At 40.0% G+C, this 20,544-nt stretch overlaps 1 pseudogene; it reads left to right on the top strand.

The window, feature by feature from the left end:
* The first annotated feature begins 580 nt into the window (after positions 1-580).
* Positions 581-1,869, top strand: LOC101023992 (annotated as a pseudogene).
* Positions 1,870-20,544: the final 18,675 nt, after the last annotated feature.

Raw genomic sequence — 20,544 nt, forward strand, 5'->3', positions numbered from 1 at the left:
AAGTTTCAAAGGGCAGCCTGACTCTTGTTAGGAGTGAGTGCAGCTGGGACTTGAAGTTGAAGCCAACGCTTGTTTCCCATTATGAAAACCCCAGGGCCCTTAAGAATTATGCTAAATCTACTCTTCCTGTACTCCAGTAATGGAACGACAAAGCCTGGATTACAGCACATCTGCTTATCACATGTTTTACTGAATATTTTAAGCCCACTGTTGAGACCTACTTCTCAAAAAAAAAAAAATTCTTTTCAAAATTACTGCTCATTAACAATGCACCTGGTCACCTAAGAGCTCTGGTAAAGATGTACAAAGAGATGAATGTTATTTTCCTGTCTGATAACAAAGAATCCATTCAACAGCCCCTAGATCAAGGAGCAATTTTGACTTTCAAGTCTTATTAAGAAATACATTTTGTAAGGCTATAGGTGCCCTAGGAATTCATTCCTCTGATGGGCCTGGGCAAAGTGAATTGAAAATTTTCTGGAAAGGATTCACAATTCTAGATGCCATTAAGAACACTCATGGTGCGGGACAAAGGGAAGAGAAGCCGGAACTGCAGCCACTTTTTCTGCCCATGGAAAGACCATCTTACACTCCACCTCCCACCCCAGCTCCTGCAACACAAATGCCCAGCACACCAGGGTTTGTGAGATACAATCCATACAGTCATCTCGCCTACAACAACTACAGGCTTGGAGGGAATCCGGGCACCAACAGCCAGGTCACTGCATCCTCTGGTATTACGATACCAAAATCCCCAAAGCCACCAGATAAGCCGCTGATGCCCTACATGAGGTACAGGCAGAAAGGTCTGGGACCAAGTAAAGGCTTCCAACCCTGACTTAAAGTTGTAGGAGATTGGCAAGATTATTGGTGGCATGTGGTGAGATCTCACTGGTGAAGAAAAACAAGAATATTTAAATGAATGCAAAGCAGAAAAGATAGAGTACAATGAATCTATGAAGGCCTATCATAAATCCCCCATATACCTTGCTTACCTAAATGCAAAAAGTTGTGCAGAAGCTGCTTTAGAGGAAGAAAGTTGACAGAGACAGTCTTGCATGGAGAAAGGAGAACCATACATGAATATTTAGCCTCCTGAAGATCCAGATGATTATGATGACAGCTTTCCAATGAAGCATATAGCCACCGCCCGTTTCCAGAGAAACCACCGCCTCATCAGTGAAATCCTTAGTGAGAGTGTGCCGGATGTCCGGTCAATTGTCACAACAGCTAGAATGCAGATCCTCAAATGACAGGTCCAGTCCTTAATCATTCATCAGTGAAAACTAGAAGCTGAACTTCTTCAAATAGAGGAATGACACCAGGAGAAGAAGAGGAAATACCTGGAAAGCACAGATTCATTTAACGATGAACTTAAAAGGTTGTGTGGTCTGAAAGTGGAAGTGGATATGGAGAAAATTGCAGCTGAGATTGCACAGGCGGAGGAACAGGCCCACAAAAGGCAGGAGAAAAGGGAGAAGGAGGTGGCAGAGCAAGCTGAGCATAGACAGAGCAGCATTGTTCCTAAGGGAAAACAAGCAGCCAGCAAAGGCGAGGAGAAGAAAGATGACAAAGAACATTCCAATGGAGACGGACGAGGCATGCCTTGAAGAAATGACAGAGAGCCAACAGAACAGTGAAGAAGGCACGTCTACTCCTGAGGACAAGGAGAGTGGCCAAGAGAGGGTAGATAGTATGGCAGAGGAAGGAACCAGTGATAGTAACATTGGCTTGGAGAGCAACAGCGCAATAGTGGAGGAGCCACCAAAGGTCCCATACCAGAAATGAGAAAAAAAGAATAAATCTTGCCGTGTTTTATGTGTTGTAAATACTTTTTTAAATGAAAAATGTTTTTTGGTTTAAAAAAAGGAACATTCATGATTAATGGGAGGAGGTCAAAATATTCTCATGAACAGGAGTCTGGAAGAAGTTGATTCCAGTCCTCATGGATGACACTGAGGGGTTCAAGGCTTCAACGGAGAAAGTCACTACAGATGTGGTGGAGACAGCAAGAGAACTAGAAGTGGAGCCTAACTCAGTGAGACATGACTGAATTGTTGCAATCTCATGACAAAACTTGAACAGACGATTAATTTATGGATGAGCAAATAAAGTGGTTTCTTGAGATGGAATCTACTCCTGGTGAAGATGCTGTGAACATTACTGAAAAGGCAAAAAAGAATTCAGAATATTATGTACACTTTGTTGATAAAACAGCAGCAAGGTTTGAGAAAATTGACTCCATTTACAAAGAAGTTCTACTGTGGGTTAAATGCTATCAAACAGCATGACATACTACAGAGAAATCTTTCTGGAAAAGAAGAGTCAATTGGTATGGCAAGCTTCATTGTTATCTTATTTTAAGAAACTTAAAAATTTTAAGAAATTGTCACAGCCAACCCAACCTTCAGCAATCACCACCCTAAACAATTTGTGTGACTCAATTTATTGTAATGTTTACTTTATTATGGTGGTCTGGAATTGAAGCCACAATATCTGTGAGGTATGCCTGTAATTCCACCTGCAATGACCCAATTTCCAAATAAAGTAACCTCTGAGGTACTGAGGATTAGAATTTTAACATATCTTTTGCAGGAGGAGAAAGCAAGTCGACTCGTAACACTATGTCTCCCAATAATTTTGACTCTGGTCCCTGGGTTGAACACCTGCCTCCTGAGGATCAGGGTAGTCAGCAAACATCCAGGGTATAGATTAGCTCTGACACTTGGCAAGAGATCAGGGATGGTACCCAGCACCTGCTCTCAAAAGCTCATTCCTCCATGATGCGCTGGAAAGGAGACTCTTTCCCAAGACCCAGCTGGGTATGCAATGCTACAAACGCCTCTGCTGCATTTCTTTTCTGGGTTGGTACTTTGTCTAAGAGTGTGTGTGTGTGTGTGTGTGTGTAGAACAGAGAGAGAGAGAGAGAATCAGTGTGCCTTTGTGTTTGTATATGTGACTGTGTGTGGATGTATGCGTGCCTCGGCCTGTGTGCCTCTGTGTGACTCTATGGGTGTGACAGTATGCAACTGTGTGATAACACTGTGTATTTACATCTGTGAGTATATGTTATCTGTGAGTGTGTGATATAATCTGTGACTGCAGATACAGGTTTGTGCAGGCACGTGTACGTCTGTTAGTATTTATACATGTTTATAGTACAGGCACAGAATCTGTTGAAATGCTCAATGCTGTATTGAGCAAATTGAAAAAAGAACAGGTATGGATTGTCTGTGACTGTCAGCCCCAAAGAGAAGCTTCATCTCTCCAGAATCCATTGGTGTTCACAGTCACTTCTCATTAGGAGAGAGCAACCCCAATGGCCTTTCCCTTACCCGGAAGCTGAAAAGAGAACAGCAGGATTTCTGCAAAAGGCCAGATCTTCTAAACTCACAGCCAGCACAATCATTTGGAACAATCTGGTAGCAGGAAAAATAAGTCATAGATAAGTTAGGCAGATGTCTCCAACTTACCAAGATAATCCAGAAACTCCCTCATTAAATCTGGCTCACGGGAAAGTGAAAGAGAAGAATGACTGTCCTACATTCATCAAAGTGCACATGACACAAAAAGATAATGTATGAGAAGATGCTTGAAAAAGGTGAAAGTACTACACAGAAGCAGAATATTGTCTGAAGGCTGAACACCCAATCTTTAGTGAGATGGCCTGTAGAGGGGAAGAAGCAGGGTGGTCCACTGAGGCTACTCTGGAAAAGAGGATGACATCCTAGGACCTCACCCTATAGCACCAGCCAGAGTGTGAAGGCCAGGTGGCCTGGGTGGCCTGGGCCAGCACCCCTAGCCTTCTCACCAGTTTCATAGAGGCCTCCTATCAGCTCCTAGCCATAGAGTAAGAGCCACAGTGTGCTCTACAGCTTTGCTCTGAACATTTTCAATCCATGGAGCCAATAGGGAGGTCATGGTCATGATGACCGAAGGACAAGGTTGTCAACTACAGAAGAATGGTAACAACATTTTGAAGGACTACATAGCAAACATTGGTCACAAAACTCATTTGATCCTCATATCAACTTACAAGGTAGAATGATTGTCATTCCCCTTTTACAGAGGAGAAAACTGACACACAGAGCAATTGGGTAACTAACTCAGGGTCCACAGCTAGCAAGTAGCAAGGAAAGCACTTCCACAGAGATTAGTTATATTGTAAGTCTTCCTTAGTTTTCTTGAAGATTGACCAGGTTACCATCCTTCTTTCCTGGCAGCTATTAGATAGATAACGCTAACTAAGTCTTTGCTCTAAAAAGTGTTCAACTTCCCATCATACCTGTGCATCTGAGTAGGGTTAGACACAAGACTAAGTCATCCCACCTCCCCGAACCACCAATATCGAAGCCATGGAATTTAAAGACAAGCAATGCCCTTCAAGGCACCCCGGGTAGGGAATTCCATAGGCATTTTTTTTTCCCTTATCATCAGTCTAATGATATGCCACAAATCATTGAACCTTTCTGGCCTGCCTTTCCGTATCTGAGATTTGGGGAGTTTTGAATAGGCTAAGCTCTAGTATTCTGTTGTATACTAGGAAGGTGTGTCATGAAAAACAATCAAGACTCCCCCAGGAGAGACCTAGGATTTGCACAGATCTTTGTAAACAAAAAAGCATTAGAGAGTCATCAGGTGTTATGATTGTTTCATGATTATAAAGCCTAGGCAGGAAGCACTTACAAATGTCAACAGGAGCAGCATCAAAGCCCTGACTAAGAGTTCTGTTAACTCTTAGTCAGTTAACTCTTAGTCAAACAGAACTCTGTTTTTGGAGGAGACTAAAGGAACAGCCCAGGTTTTCCAGCTCCTAGGCCCTGACCCAGTGCATCCCAAATATTGCAGGCATCACAGAGGACCAGGCAGGGCTCTCCTTAGTATTGTTTCCCATGACCGTTTAAGATCTGATCTTCAGATTGGCTGAGCGGAGCCTAGCCTTCTCTTTCTCCTCCTTCCTGCCTCTCTCACCACCTCTCTCCCCATCAGCCCCATCAGTTCAGGCTGCATTTTTCCAGTCTAGACCCATGAGCCCATGACCACAAAATTGTGGCAATACAGACAGACCTGAGGACTCCAGCATTGCCAGGGAGGGGAAAACAAGGGTCTTGTCTGCATCCTCCCCAAACTGCCATTCCTTTCAATATTAGGAACTCTGCTGAAAAAATAAATAAATGCAAGAGGCAGCCCTGTCCAAAAGAGGGAGATTGATGAGCCTGGCGCCTGCAGAGGCTCTCTTCCTCCTTTCCGGGATTCATCAAGATTCCCCATGCTGGGCCCTGGAGCGCTCAGAGCTGAGCCTTGGCTTGGAGGTGCTGTAGCCCTTCCCAGACTCCAGTTTCCCCTCTTCCCTCCCGTCCCTGCCTGCTCCTCCCTCCTAGAGCCCTTAGCTCCTCCTAGATGTTGTTTACAAGGAGCTCCCCAGCTCTCTAAATTAAGCCCCATAAGGTCTGCCACTCTTGGAGGCCATGTGTTGAGCCCCATGAGCCGAGTTGTGGCATTTATTAGCGCAAGAGGAAAAGTGCTTGTCTCATCAGAGAGCAGCTGGAGGCAGCGAGCTTTTCAAAGGCATGTAACTGACCTCTAGCGCAGCTGCAGGATGCATGGGGATTGCAGACTCAGAGGATTCTCATCTTCTCTCTCTCTCTCTCTCTCTCACTCTCTCTCCCTCTTCCTCTCTTCCACCCCTCGCTTCTCCCTCTCTCCACCCTCCTCCTCCTGCCAGCCTCCTCCCTCCACCCACTCCTTTCAGTAGTGTCCTGACCTTGCAGGCCTGAATCCCCCCATCCATCTCCCTACATTGTGTCTCTCCGGTGAACTCATGCTGGGAGATTAATTGCTGCTATCACCCCTAATCCATCACACTTCCCAAAGATTGTTTTGACATCTAGTTAATTTTTGGCTGATGATTTATCAAATTCTTATTACTGTGCTCTGAAGGGGCTCATTTATTGTGTTGATTCATGGTAATGATAAAAGGGAAGCATTTTGAATGTTAACTACATTTCCCTCATGCTTCTTCTACCCAGTGTAGTAAAAAAAGAAAAGGGGAGGGGGAGGGGACTGTAGCCAGGGAACTCTTAAACAATTCAGAATGTGCAAGGAAAGGGAGAGGGGAGAAAATTCTTCCATTATGTGAGGAAAAGCCAAAAGGCCAAAAAAGGTTACACACACACACACACACACACACACACGAAGTATTAAAAATACTGGGTCTGAACTACATTTGGAAAGCTCATACCCCTAAGGCTCTTAAACATTGATTGCCCTGTAATATTACCTAAATGTCTACTACCACTTTATTCAAATGGAACTTAATGGTAAATGACTTCAGTCATGTACCAGTGGAGATGTAAAATGACTGTCTCTGCCAGGCCAGATGGCCATCCCACCTTTTAAAAGTGCAAAGAGACTTTCCTTCACTGCTTCAGCCACTCTCCAGACCTTCCAAATTTCTCACTTGCCACTCAGCTTTTTAAAATAAACCAGATGGTGAGGAGCCCAAGGCCAATGTCCACCCTTTTTGCAAAGACTGAAGGAAGCTAATGTCTCAAGAATTGAGCTCAGAAGAGACTTGGGCACCCCAGGGAAAAGGCACTGTCCCATAATCACAGGGGTGGCTGTAGTGGATACGGTTAACCCAGGCAGAAGGGCCAGGGAACGGCCTGCACCACCAGAGCAGACTCTAGACCATGCGCGTCCACAAAGATAAAGAATTCTGATGAAAAGGAGAGAATGTGAGGGAATAAAAGACTATCATAAGTCTTTTCATCAGGAATCTCCAACAGGAGGCTTCCAGCAAAAAGATTCCATATATGAGCTTTCATATTCCATATATGACTATATGAGCTTCCATATATAGACAAGCTTTCTGGAGAGAGAACTAACCCATATTTGGTTGTCCTTAGCACAAGACTGTATCAGGGAAGTGTCCATCCTATCTCTCCACACTACTCTCGATACCTGCCCCAGGTTTCACACCCCCGCCCACTGCCTTTCCACTACCCAGCTTTCTCTCTTTCTTTCCATCTGACAAGGTGAGGGCATCACTGGAGAAAGTCAGGATTACCCCAAAGTCTTTCCTGCATCAATAGGTGGTAAAGACCTGTGCAGGGGAGTGCAGGAGTTTCACAGGTGCCATGACTTTGTGTTTAAGATCATGTGGAGGGAAGAAAGTATCAGGTACCTTCCCTGTACCTTTAGGAATAAATTGTGAAGCTTTCTCTCTTTTCCATTTGTTGAAAAATTATATAAAGTATCTATCTCTTAAACATAGCAAAATTCATATATAAAATAATCAAGGCCTAGAAATAGATTTAGTTACATTAGTTATATATCCTATACACACACACACACATATATACACACACACACTGGGAGAAGCAATAATTGAAATTATTTTAGTATTAACATAATTATCAATTTTGTCAGACTTTAATTTATATTTTGCCAATTTAGATATTGTTTTTTGCCTCTGTTTACTAACGTATTGACTCGTAGTTGCTTAAACATTTCTTTTAACATTTAAAAATATCTAGGGTACCTATAGTTCTGGCTTGTTCAAATTTATGTTGCACATTTTTGCATCTTTATTTACCTTTTTTTTTCTTTCTGAGATGGAGTTTTGCTCTTGTTGCCCAGGCTAGAATGCAATGGCGTGATCTCGGCCCACCGCAACATCTGCCTCCCAGGTTCAAGTGATTCTCCTGCCTCAGCTTCCCAAGTAGCTGTGATGACAGGCATGCACCACTATGCATGGCTAATTTTATATTTTTAGTGGAGACGGGGTTTCTCCAAGTTGGTCAGGCTGGTCTCGAACTCCTGACTCAGGCGATCCACCCACCTCGGCCTCCCAAAGTGTTGGGAATACAGGCGTGAGCCACCATGCCCGGACATATCTTTATTTATCTTGATCAGTCTTGCTAAAGATTTGCCCACTTTGCTGACCTCTTCCAGTCAGAGTAAGGGCACCATCATTCAACTAGCTTCCCAGGCTAAAGTCCTGAGCACCATACTGGCTGCATCTCATGCCTTATATCCAATCCATCTACAAATCATTTAGGGTGTATCTGGCATCTGGTGAATCCTTAGCACCTCCCTCTTGATCACCCTGGGCCATCCTTCCCCAGCCTACGTGCCATATTTCTTTTGTTTCCTCCATCCCCAGCCAAGAGCACTGGCCACCTATCCTCCCTCTCCCCAACCCCAGCCTCCCTTTATTATGTCTGAGGTGAAGCAGGTCCCAACTGGGCACACATTATCTCCACTTCTGCTCTTTCCCTAGTGTAGTTCATCGGACCAGTTATCTCCTCTGTGTTCCCCACTGTCATCCCCCAACTCACTCCCCCCACCACAAAACCTTCTCTCATCAACATTAAAGCAAAGTCAAGTTTAATACTGCCTACAAAGAAAAATACCCTTTGTTGTAGTTTCCACCCTCCCTGACTCTACCCCATTCACAACCAAGATTCTCAGAAGAGGCATCTAACTCCTTGTCTCTACTGCCTCACCTCCATCTGACTCCTTAATGCACCTTGGGCATGATTGCACCCCACTACTCCATCTAACTAGCCCTTGCCCAAATCCCAATGCCTCCTTCCTACTGTACTTCCCAAGCTTGATTTTCCTGACTGTTGGCAGCATCTGACACGACTGACCCCACTCTTTTTCCTGAAATGCACCAACCCTCAACCTGTCTCCTCTCTCCAGCAGCCAAGGATGGTATCTTTTAGTGTTTTATTGCTCCCACCTCATCTTCTCCCTTGGATTCTATGACTCTGCTCATGGCTTTCTCTTATCTCTCTGACTTCTAAGTAGTCTCCTCTTTCTCAGTCCATACTTTCTATGACATCCCTTAAATGTGATTTTTCCCAGTGTTCTGGGCTCAGCCCCCTTCTTTGCAAAATCTCCCTTGGGTGGTCCTGTCCTGGCTCCAATAGTCATCTGTAGGTTGCTATCTTACAGATACAGATGTTGTGATTAAACTTATAAGTTAATATTATCTCTGTGAGTTGAGGAAAATGTTATTAATTCAAGTCATCTTTTATATGTTTTCATAAAAGTATAACATTTTCTTCAATTCCTGCCTATTTTCTGTTTGATTTTTTCCCAGAAATTAAATGAAATTACTATTCATATATGTTCTTCTCTTTTCTTTTGAGACAGAGTCTCATTCTGTCACTGAGACTGAAGTGCAGTGGCACAATCTCTGCTCATTGCAAGCTCCTCAACCCAGGTACAAGCGATTGTTGTGCCTCAGCCTCCTGAGTAGACGGGACTACAGGTTGGTGCCACTACTCCCGGCTAATTTTTGTCTTTTTAGTAGAGACAGGGATTCACCATGTTGGTCAGACTGGTCTCAAACTCCTGACCTCAAGTGATCCTCCCACTGTGGCCTCCCAGAGTGTTGGGATTACAAGTGTGAGCTACCGCACCCAGTCTATTCACACATTTTCTAATAGGTTGTTTTTAATGTAGATGGAAGCTATAAATGTTTGTATATTTATTCTGTAACTAGCCACCTTATTAAGCACTCTTCAATGATAATAGATTTGCAAATTCTTCTTATACATTTTCCAGGTTATTAAGAATATAATCCATAAGTCACAGCAACTGTTTTCTTCCCCTTTCCAATATTTAAGCCTCATATTTTCTTGTGCTATTTCTGGGACTCTCAGAATACTATTAAATGATGATGCTGGTAGCCAGTATATTTAATTTTTCTTAGATTTTAATGGGACTGTCTCTAGTGTTTCATTATTTAAATATAATTATAGCTTTTTATTTAATATGCATATCATTCATGGTGTTAAAGTATCTTTATACTTAAAGTTTAGTAAGAATTGTATTTGTAATTAATCAGGAATGGAAATTATACAAATTATTTTGGAGCATCTATCAAGATAATATTATAATTTTGCTTGGGTATTTGTACTGGTGAATTTTATTTAAAACAGATTAATGTTAAAGCATCTTTGCATCTCTGGAACAATCCTTTCTTGGTCATGTATAATCATTCTTAATATTGTGTTAGATATAATGGTAATATTTTATTAAGAATTTTTGCACTTATACTCAAAAGTGAGATTGACCTATAGCTTTTATATCTAAAGTATTAATTGTCATGTTTTAGGTACAATATTTTGACAGCTAGCCAGTTGGGAAGATTTACTTCTTTTTCTATGCTCTGGAGTGGATTAAATAGTATAGGAAGCATTGTCTCCTTACATATTCCCCCATAAAATTGTTTTGGAAAATAATTACTTTATTGATTTTTCACATGCACTTATACTTATGGTTTACTTGCTAAATAGTCTATAATCATATATACTATTTGCCTTTTAATTCTGCACAAAAGTGGTTTCTCTTTTTTCTTCTAATGGCCAACTGTTTGGATTGCTTACGTATATACTTTTATTTGCATTTCTTTAAATTTTATTTTTGCATTGTGATCAGTGAGGCCTGTAAAATTTCTAGTCTTTGAATTTATTGAAGATTTCTCTTTTTAGCCAGAGTAAGATTAAGTTTCATAAACACAGCATGGATGTTTCAAAAGAAGATATATTTCTATTTAGAAAGTGCATGCTTCTGTATATATTAAGAGATATGATATATGTTTTATTAGATACAATGTCACTATTTACCCAAACATTGTTGAAATTACATGCTGGATTGTAAATAACACTCCTCCTAGTCCTTGGCACAACTATATGCTTTTTCCTATTTTTTAAAATAGGAAGTTCATTTTCATAATATTCCGTGAGGCAGAAATTAGACATCCATAATCACAACTCCATTTTATCCAGGAGTCCCAGAGTCCCTTTCTAAAATGCCAATATCATAATAAAACATATTGTCTAAAACTTTTAAAAATTTCATTTCCACTTCCTAGTCCCTATGTCTTCCTCAATTGTCCTTAGGTTAAGGTGCAGACTCCTTTGAATTACCCCAGGTTCTGGATCCTGCTTGCCTCTCTCTCACCTCCTTTCTTGTTTCTCCTCATATTTTTAAATTTTATTTTATTTTATTTTATTTTATTTTATTTTATCTTACTTTTTGAGACAAGATCTGGCTCTATCATCCAAACTGGAGTGCAGTGGCACGATCAAGGCTCCCTGCAACTTCAACCTCCAGGGCTCAAGCCATTCTCCCACCTCAGCCTTCCAAGTAGCTGGGACCACAGGCGTGCACCACCATGCCTGGATAATTTGTGTAGTTTCTTTGTAGAGATTGGGTTTCACCATGTTGTCCAGGCTGGTCTCAACTGGTGAGCTCAAGCAATCCGCCCACCTCGGCCACCCTAAGTGCTGGAACAGTCGTGAGTCACCGCACCCAGCCGCTCCTCCTCATACATAACTTAATTCATTAGTCATAGAATAGATAACTCTTGTAGTTCCACGTTTCTTTCTTCTTGCTTTAGGGTTTTTGTACCTGTTACTCAGACCCCAGAATATATTACCTACCTTCTGTTTTGGCCTAATTAGACCTTACTTGTCCTCTAGGACTCAGTTTAAATGTACGTTCCCATTTCCTGACTGTAAGATAAAGCTTCTGGAAGCTCCCTCTGATTTCAGCTCGTCCTTTTTGCTGTCTTTAGCATACATCTCATCGTGCTATAATTGCCAACCTTCCTAATTAGACTATGAGCTCCTGTGCCCAGAGATTGGGTGACTTGTTTAGTGCCTAGGGTAGTGCCTCTCATAAAATCAACGTTCCACAGAATCACGTCCAGGATCAGGCTGCTAAATTAGTTCCAGCCCCACCATTTGTGAGTCTGCTGCGCTTTTTACCAGACACTGGGCAGAACTGAGCTTTCAGGTTGAACACCTTGTAAAAATAATGATTACAACTGACATCTTTGAGTACTGGCTATATTTCAGGTATTGAACAGAGGTATTATTATTCAGGGACAGCTTCATGGGTGTGTGACCAGTGAAGTTTCACAAGGACACCATGTTCAGCAGGGGTCTCATTTTCAGAGTCTGGTCACCATCTTGAAATTTGTGTCCTGTAGGTAAAATCTGATGGGACAATGAAGTGTATGTTGGCAGCTGTTTGGAGTCTCATCTCATGTGCGGTCCCACGTCTGTCTGCACCCCACCCACACATGTCTCCAGGATGGGTTCTCACTTCCTGCTCCCCCAACCCTGCCCAATTAGTGCTACCATTCCTTGCTCCTGGTGGCAGCCTGGGCACAGCAAGGGTTAGGATCAGGCACTTACACACTGCATGGCAATCATATGTTGGGGCCCTGGGCACCTGGGAGGGTCTGCATTGCCCTGAAAATATATCTGTTGTCCTAGGGAGCATGACATCAAGTGGCAAAGAAAAAACACCATGAGAGGTTGAGAGAGAGACAATAAAAGAAAGAAAAAAGCTTTCCTGCCTTTTCTTCTTACACAGGAGCCCCACAGATTATGTAGCCAGCCCTGCTGTTATCATTCTTATTTCAAAGACAAGGAAACCACAGCCACACTGCTAGTCTTATATGGTGGCCCTGTGAAAATGAGAAAGACATACCCTCTAGGCAGACCAATTATGAAAGAATACCTCTTTTTATCTGGCTTCACAAACAGAATGCTGGATTTCAGACCATTCTTACCAGTTTAGCCAGATTCCTTTTTGTAGGGCACAAAACACACAATCATCTGCATTGACCCTGAAGGAAATAAAGGGATAAAACATACTCAGGCAACAGAGCTCCCAGATAGTGCATTATATCCAAACCTACGCTTTCTGGCTTCAGAATCTGTGCTCTAAACTACAATACAAGTGTTTCCAAGTTTGCCTGGATATATACGTATGAGATATCTTTTGAAATACAAATTTCCAGTCTCTACCTAATACCATGGAAATCAGACTGTCTCAGGGAAATGTCTGGGAAGCAAGTTATCTTTTTTAACAAGTTCTACAGGTGATGCTTATTATTTTAGAAGCTAGGGAAACATTGTTATATTATACAGATTTTACAAGATCTAAGTATTTAATTTGCAAAGGACACAACCAGAAAGTACCTAGCAGATTCAGACAGGCAGAAATGTAAAAAATAAAAATCTCAGCCAGTGGCAAAGTATTATGGTCCAAGGAAGAATATGTCTTGGTTTTGTTGTTGCTCTTAAAATGTGTGCTGTTGGCTGGGTGCAGTGTCTCATGCCTATAATACCAGCACTTTAAGAGGCCAAGGCGTGTGGATCACGAAGTCAGGAGTTCAAGACCAGCCTGGCCAACATAGTGAAACCCCGTTTCTACTACAAATACAAAAAAATTAGCTGGGCATAGTGGCAAGCACCTGTAATTCCAGCTACTTGGAAGGCTGAGGCAGCAGAATCACTTGAACTCAGGAGGCGGAGGTTGCAGTGAGCCGAGATCACGCCATTGCACCCTAGCCCATGCGACAATGCGAGACTTTGTCTCAAAAAATAAAATAAAATAAAATAAAATAGAATAAGGGCTATATTTATTTTTGACAAAATCCCATGTCTTTAACACAATAATTTTCTTCTAAATTGAGAGATAATTAGAAAAGGATGACAAAACTTCCCCTTCTGTTCCATAATGAAGTATTTATGTGAAATTGGTCTTATCACCATAAAATCCTACAAAACTGAACAAAATATGTGAAACAACCCTTTTCAGACAAGATAGTACAGGTAGTGAAGGACTGTGAACCCTGAGAGAAGGGAAATACTTGAGATGAGCCATGCAATCATCCAGGTATCCTGTCCTGAGGCTTTTATGAAGACCTAGTCCAGGGAGAAAAAACCTAAATAGAACAATCAGAGTAAAGAACTAAGGAGATCAAGATTGGAGTTCAGAGAGGTTGTAGAAGCTTAGATTTATTAGGAAGAATACCAACAAACTGCATAAAGAGCTCCAGAAATCCACATGAGGAAACCAGGGAGTCTTTGGCTGACATTAAATTACACATGTGTAGTGTGAGTATCTGTAAGGCTAGGCAAAGACAACTCTCTGGAAAATGTAACCTGAACAACTAAAGTTCACAAAGGGTGGGGAAGTGTTTGAGTTATAATAAACCTGAATAAGAGAGTTTTCGTTGAACACCCAGCATATTCAGTAAAGATGCCAGAAGGCCATGACTTAGAGATAGAGTTATATTACTCTTAGTATAAAGGCAATTTTAGACCTGCCCTTAAAAAATATCTTATAACAAAGCCTTAAAAGCATCAGAATAATTCACAAGTAAGTTAAGTGCCTGTTAGACCCAAACTCAACACTCTTTAAAAGAAAAAAACAAAATTCAGGCATTCAACAATGCAAGAATTAAAATGTGCAACACTCATTCAAACTTACTAGACATACAAAGAAGAAAAAAACACTTTTTAAATCAATTACAAAATATTACGAATCAACAGAATACTGTTTACTATGTTCAAGCATTTAAATGAAAATATGAATGTAATGAGGAATAAAATGGCAACTGTAAAAATTATTAAAGTGGAAATGCTATGTCAAAAATGCTAAATCTGAAATTAAAAATTCACTGGAATTAATACTAGATTAGGCACAGCAGAATAAAATAAAAGTAAGTTTGAAGGCATAGCAATAATGATGATCAAAGCTGAAACATTCAGAGAAAAAAATGCTGGGAAAAACTTTATTAAAATCTTAGTTGTTCTTGAAACAATATCCAGTAGTCAACATATAAGTAATGGAGTTCCAGAGAAGATAGTGGAAGGAAGCAAAATAAACTTCTTAAAGAAATACTGGCTACATTTTTAAAATATTCCATGAAAAATAGAAATTAATGGATCAAAGGTAATCTAGAGACTCCCTAGGAGAATAAACACAAATAAAATAATTCATTATTTTAAAATGTTTTGAAGCCACAAAATACTTGCAAACTGAATCCAACAGCACATCAAAATGCAAATTCACCATGATCAAGTAGGCTTTATCCTTCAGAGGCAAGGTTGATTCAACATATGCAAATTAATAAATGTGATTCATCACATAAACACAACTAAAGACCAAAAACACATAGTTATCTCAATAGATGCAGAAAATACTTTCAATAAAATTAACATCCCCTCATGTTAAAAACTTTCAAAAAACTAGGAACTGAAGGAATATACCTCAAAATAATAAGAGCAATCTATGACAAATCCACAGACAACATCATACTGAATGGGCAAAAGCTGGTAGCATTTCCTTTGAAAATCATCACAAGACAAGGATACCCTCTGTCATCACTCACATTCAACATTGTATTGGAAGTCCTGGCCAGGGCAATCAGGAAAGAGAAAGAAATAAAGGGCATCTAAATAAGAAGAAAGAAAGTCAGACTATCCCTGTTTGCAGATGACATGATTCTGTATCTAGAAAACTCCATAGTCTTGGCCCAAAATCTCCTTCAGCTGATAAACAACTTCAGCAAGGTTTACTGACACAAAATCAACATATAAAAATTATTAGCATTCCTATATACCAACAACAGCCAACCCAAGAGACAAATCAGGAACACAATCCGTTCACAATTGCCACAAACATAATAAAATACGTAGGAATACAGCTAACAAAGGAGGTCAAAGATCTCTACAATGAGAATTACAAAACACTGCTTAAAGAATACTACCCAAAGCAATGTACAGATTCAGTGCTATTCCTATCAAATTACCAAAGAGATTCTTCACAGAACTGAAAAACACTAGTTTAAAATTCATACTGGAACCACAAAAGAGCTCAAATAGCCAAGGCAAAAAGAATAAAGCTAGAAGCAACACATTACCTGACTTCAAACTATACTACAGGGCTACAATAACCCAAACAGCATGGTACTGCTACAAAACAGACACATAGACCAACAGAACAGAATAGAAAGCCCAGAAATAAGGCTGCATATCTACAACCATCTGATTGTCAACAAAGCTGATGAAGACAGGCACTGGGGGAAGGACTAACTATCCAATAAACAGTGCTGGGATAATAGGTTAGCAGTACGTAGAAGATTGAAACTGGACCTCTTCCTTATACCATATACAAAAATCAACCCAAGATGGATTAAATATTTAAATGTAAAGCACAAAACTACAAAAACCCTGGATGACAACTTAGGCAATACCAGCCTAGACATAGGAACTGCAAAGATTTCATGATGAAGATGCCAAAAGCAAACACAACGAAAGCAAAAATTGACAAATGGGATCTAAATAAACTTAAGAGCTTCTGCACAGCAAAGGAACCTATCAACAGAGTAAACAGATAACCTACAGAATGGGAGAAAATATTTGCAAAATGTGCATCTGACAAAGGTCTAATGTGCAGAATCTATAAGGAACTTAAACAAATGTCAAATGTACAAGAAAAAAACAACCCCATTGAAAAGTGGTCAAATGTTACCAGTGGAGGGCCTTGACTATGTCATCCAGGTTCTTGGCATTTTAAACAAATAATTGGACAAAATACACAAAGAAACAAAAGAATTAAGCAAAAAAAGCATAGATTCATTGAAACAAAAGTATACTCCACAGAATGGGAGCAGGCTTGAGCAAGTGGCTCAGGAGCCCAGATTACAGAATTTTCTGGGATTCAAATACTCTCTAGAGGTTTCCCATTGGTTACTTGGTTACACCCTATGTAAATAAAGGAGTGGCCCGTGACCAGTCTGATTGGCTCTAGGAGGGGACCAATCATTGGCTGAAGCAGAGTTACAAAGTTACATATGAAGACTTGGCCCACAACCAGTCTGATTGGTTGTGGGACAGGACCAATCAGAGGTACTTTCCATCTTTCATCTGTGACGCAGTGCAAAGGGAGTAACCTTTTGATACTTTTGTTACTTGGGTGTGGAGAGGTGGGGGTTTTCCTTTTGATTCAGTTCTAGGAAGTCAATGAGAATCAGCTTTAGGTTCCCCGCATCCAGACCCTATTCTTCTGCCTCAAAAGAACATGAACAGACGCTTTTCAAAAGAACAGATATATGTAGCCAAAATCATATTAAAAAAAAAAAAGCTCAACGTCACTGAAAACTATATAAATGCAAATCAAAATCACGAAAGTAAAAAAATAACAGATGCTGGCGAGGCTGTGGAGAAAAGGGAATGCTTATATACTATTGGTGAGAGTGTAAATTAGTTCAACAATTGTGAAAAGCAGTGTGGTGATTCCTTAAGGAGCTAAAAATGGAAATATCATTCAACCCAGCAATCCCATTACTGGGTATATGTCCAAAGAAACATAAACTATTCTATCATAAGGACACATGCACGTGTATGTTCATTGCAGCACTATTCACATAGCAAAGACATAAAATCAACCTAAATGCCCATCAATGGCAGACTGGATAAAGAAAATGTGGTACATATACATTATGGAATATTATGTAGCCATAAAAAGAATGGAGATTATGTCCTTTGCAGGAACATGGATGGAGCTCAAGGTCGTTATCCTTAGCAAACTACTGCATAAATAGAAAACCAAATACCACATGTTCTCACTGATAAGTGGTAGCTAAATGATGAGAACACATGAACACAAAGAGAGAAACAACAGACACTAGCTCCTACTTGAGGGTGAATGGCAGGAGGAGGGAGAGGACATGAAAAAAAAATAACTATTGGGCACTAGCCTTAGTACCTGGTGATGAAATAATCTATACAATGAACTCCTGTAACACGAGTTTACCTATATATCAAAGCTGTATATGTATCCCTGAGCATAAAAGTTTAAAAAATGAAAAACTTTTTTTTCTTTTTTTTTTGTTTTGAGACGGAGTCTTGCTCTGTCGCCCAGGCTGGAGTGCAGTGGTGGAATCTCGGCTCACTGTAAGCTCCGCCTCCTGGGTTCATGCCATTCTCCTGCCTCAGCCTTCCGAGTAGCTGGGATTACAGGCACCTGCCACCACGCCCAGCTAATTTTTTGTGTTTTTAGTAGAGACGGGGTTTCACCGTGTTAGCCAGGATGGTCTCGATCTCCTGACCTCGTGATCCACCTGCCTCGGCCGCCCAAAGTGCTGGGATTACAGGCGTGAGCCACCGTGCCCAACCGAAAAACGTTTTTTAAAAATGCTGAGGAGGATAGTGTTTAAGAGAAAAATATTTAAAATAGCCAGATATATAAGAGACACAAAGATGAGAATACCCACTGATTTATGAAAAATAATGTAAACCAGAATACAACTAAATGATATATAAATGCAAACAAAAACAAAACAAACAAAAATTGTGAACCTAAAAGAATATACTTCAAACATGAAGGTTAAAATTTTCAAGCAACAACTGAGGTGATTCCTCATAAGCAGAATTCTACTACAAAATAATGTTTAAGGGAATTATTTACACTGAAGGAAAATAATCCCAAGTGGAAATTCAGATTGACATAAAAGAATAAAATTTGCCAGAAATGGTAATTATGTGCATAAATATGAAAGACATATTATTTATGTTTTAAAGGTAATTTAAAATAAAAATAACTATATTGTGAAATTAATAGTACATGAAGAGGTAAAATATACGACAAAAATAGAACAAAGGACAGGAAGGAGTAATATGGTGATATACCATTTTTTGGTAATAACTTTATTGAGATATAATTCACACAACATACAACTCACCCGTTTAAAGAGTATAATTCAGTGGTTTTTAATATATTCACAGAGTTGTGCAACTCTCATCGCAATCAATTTTAAATGTTGTCTTCAATTCAATAAGAAATTCTATACCTTTTAGCTGTCACCCTTCTACTCTTCCCATCTCCATACCCAGGCCTAAGCAACCACTAACCTATTTTCTATTTGTATAGAATTTCCTGTTGCAGGCTTTCATATGAGTGGAATCATGTGGTATGTGGTCTTTTGTGACTGGCTTTTCTCACTTAGCATAATGTTTTCAAGATTCATTTATGACGTAGCATGCTGTATTAGTCAGGGTTCTCTAGAGGGACAGAGCTAATAGGATAAATGTAGATATAAAAGGTAGTTTATTAAGGAGTATTGACTCACATGATCACAAGGTGAGCTCCCACTACAGGTCATCTGCAAGCTGAGGAGCAAGGAAGCCAGTCTGAGTTCCAAAGCTGAAGAACTTGGAATCCAACACAGTAGAAAGATGTAGGCTGGGAGACTAAGCCAGTCTAGTCTTTCCACATTCTTCTGCCTGCTTTTATTCTGGCCACGTTGGGAGCTGACTAAATGATGCCCACCCAGATTGAGGGTGGGTTTGCCTCCCTCAGTCCGCTGACTCAAATGTTAATCTTCTTTGGCAACACTCTCACAGACACACCCAGGAACAATACTTTGCTTCCTTCATTCCAATAAAGTTGACACTCAGTATTAACCATCACACATGTGATGTACTTCATTTATTTTTATTTCCAAATAATATTCCATTACTTGGATCTACATCTACATTTTGTCCATTCATCAGTTGATGGAAATTTGACTTGATTACACTTTCTGGCTGTTATGAATAATGCTGCTATGAACATTTGTGTACAAGATTTTGTGCTAACATGTTTACCACTGTCATGCCTACATAAAAGTGTAATTAATAAGTCATATGGTAATTCCATGTTTAGCCTTTTGAGAAACTATCAGACTGATTTTCAAAAAAGTTGCACTATTTTTACTTTCCTGCCAGGAATGTATGAAGATTCCAATGACTCTACTCGCTCATAAAAATCTTGTTGTTGTCTGTCTTTCTGACTGCAGCCATCCTAGCGGGTTTGAATTGGTATGTCATTGTGGCTTTAATTTGCATTTTATAATGACTTATGAGGTTGACTCTCTTTTAATCTACTTGTTGGCCATTTGTATATTGTCTTTTAGAAAAAGTGTATTCAGACCATTTGCTCATCTGTATATTGGGTAACTTATCTTTTTATTACTGAGTTGTAGGGGTTTGTTTGGAAGTATACTTTTTTCATGTCCTTGCGTTGTACAAAAAAAAAAAAAATGGTATAAGATTACAGGAATACCTCAGAGATTGAAGGTTTGGTTCTGGATTACCACGATAAAGCAAATATTGCAATAAAGCAAATCATACAATTCTTTTTTGTTTCCCAAGACATGTAAAAGTTATTTTTACACTATACAGTAGTCTATTAAGTGTGCAATAGCCTTATGTCTAAAAATAGCACACATACCTTAATTTTAAAAATACTTTATTGATTAAAAAATGCTAATAATCATTTGAGCTTTCTGGCAGTTGTAATCTTTCTGCTAGTGGAAGGAGTTGTAATGTTTTTGCTTTGATGTTGGTGGCTGCTAACTAATCTCAATGGTAGTCACTGAAGATTGGGGTGACTACGACAATTTCTTAAAATTCTTAAATTTCTTTTCTGTTGTCTTTTCTTTTTTATTACACTTTAAGTTCTAGGGTACATGTGCACAACATGCAGGTTTGTTACATATGTACACATGTGCCATGTTGGTGTGCTGCACCCATTAACTCGTCATTTGCATTAGGTATATCTCCTAATGCTATCCCTCCCCCATCCCCATATCCCACAACAGGCCCCGGTGTGTGATGTTCCCCACCCTGTGTGCAAGTGTTTTTATTGTTCAATTCCCACCTATGAGGGAGAACATGC

The sequence above is a fragment of the Papio anubis genome, chromosome 8 (genome assembly GCF_008728515.1).
Source record: "Papio anubis isolate 15944 chromosome 8, Panubis1.0, whole genome shotgun sequence".
In the NCBI taxonomy this organism is placed as follows: Eukaryota; Metazoa; Chordata; class Mammalia; order Primates; family Cercopithecidae; genus Papio; species Papio anubis.